We start from the raw sequence: 2,077 nt of genomic DNA on the forward strand, positions 1-2,077 counted from the left end.
AGGGTTTCCGATGAAAACAACTGTCCTTTAAAGTAAAATACATTGACATCCTCCGGAAATCCACAGGAGCTCGACCCTGTGTGAAGTTCACACAGCTACCAGCACCAATCCAACATGTTAATCAGGTCCTTTGGGTGCCACAGAGCATTAAGTTTGTCTTACTCATTCATTGCACTCATCTTGTTAATGGAGCATAAAGGATTTGGATTTCAGGGTGGGTAAATTTTTTATTATTGCTACATTAAGAAATAAATCTGCACTACAACATTGTTTCAGTTAAGGATTCATTCAACTACTTGCTGGAGAGGAGCTCATGAGACTATCAGTGCCCCCAATAACCAAATCCATTGCATATTACATTTTAATTAACTAATAAGCTGTTAATGCATAGTGAGGCTTGGAGAATGTAAGAGAAGGAACGCAATAGAGAGAGAGCCACAGTAAAGGACCAGTGAGAGTCCCCTCAGTCTGGTCTACCGGGCTGTCAGGCTTCATGTGGCCTGTTTGTGACAATGCAATGTGACAGCAATGGAGACAGTGTGCTGGCGGCCATATCCTTGATGATGAACTCATCCACTATAATCATTACTCTCTCTCCCCCCTCCCTTCTTAGTGCATACACACATGCATGTGTGCGCACAAAACACCACAACCTCCCCACCAACACACACATACACACACACACACACCACATCCCCCGGCCCCTGCAGCACTTGGTGACCTACATCTGGTGTTGGAGAGTGCAAGGGCTAAGGTTGGCCCAGGCCAGGCAGCCCCCAGCAGACAGTGGGGAGTGTTCATGTAGTGTGTGACGTGTGTGAATGGCGGAGTACTCTTGCTCTGCTCTTTCGGTTGAAATAAACACCCCCAGCTTTGTAAGTTACATGCAAGTCTGTACACAATCGCATCCTGTCACATGAACACACACGTGCAGATAGTAAGTAAGCATACATGCACTTAGACTTAAGAATAGACCCTAATAATTGCTGCTGCTGCATGATGACATCTTGTCCCCTGCTCATCCAACTGCACTCTGTAAGTTAATCATGCAGTCGCTCAGTTCATCCATGTAAGGACAGTGGACTCTGCTGCCAAGGGCAGCTAGTCCGTCTGATTATATCTGGTGGTACCTCCACAGGAGGATGCAGGCAGGCTTTAGGAATACTCAGTCGTGGAAGAAGTACTCAGTTCCTTTATTTAAGTAAAAGTACTAAAACAACAATGTAAAAAATACCCCATTGTACTAAAAGTATCAAATGTAAGAGTACTAGCTCTGTAGAAAATTGTCCCCTGTGATTCATACATTATTATAAGTGACATTATTATATTGTTAATACTGATGTATTCATGTGTAAGTAGCATTTTACTGTTGAAGCTGGTCGAGGTTTAACTTCTTTACACACACTTAGGTAGTTTAGTCCAGTATTTCCTGACCTGGGGGTCGGGCCCCCTTCAAAAGGTCATAAGATAAATCCGAGGGGTTGTTAGATGATTAATGGGAGAGGAAAGAAGAAAAAACAAGTTCTGCTACACAAATTTGTCTACATGTTTTTTTTTTATATTCTCTAATCTTTGCTTTTTGTGAAATATTGGAGAGTTCTACTGTACCTCATTTGGCCCTGAACAGTTTTTAAATGAAACCATCTGAGTAGTTTAGAGGGGAAATCTCTCTTTGGTGGAACTGCTAACAACTCATAGACATCTGAAACATAACAAGGGGCCCTAAGAAGACACTGCTTTTTGTAAGGGGTCACAAGTCAAAAAGTTTAGGAACCACTTTAAAACAAGCAGAAATGAACGACGAACTTTAGCTGTTAAATAAATGTAGTGGAGTAAAAATGACAATAATTCCCTTAGAACTGTCAGAGATTACAAGTATAAATGAGCAGAAAATGGAAATACTCAAGTAAAGTGAAAGGACCTCAAAATTGTACATTTACTTGAGTAAATGTACTTTACTTATACTTTCCACCACTGGTGAGTACCAAGCTCCTGAGCCAAGATGTTACATCCACTGTTTAGAGTGCCCAGGGACAGGCTGACATGTCACCTGAATTACACATAATACACACTACAC

This window comes from Siniperca chuatsi, linkage group LG1 (assembly GCF_020085105.1).
Source record: "Siniperca chuatsi isolate FFG_IHB_CAS linkage group LG1, ASM2008510v1, whole genome shotgun sequence".
Classification (NCBI taxonomy): Eukaryota; Metazoa; Chordata; class Actinopteri; order Centrarchiformes; family Sinipercidae; genus Siniperca; species Siniperca chuatsi.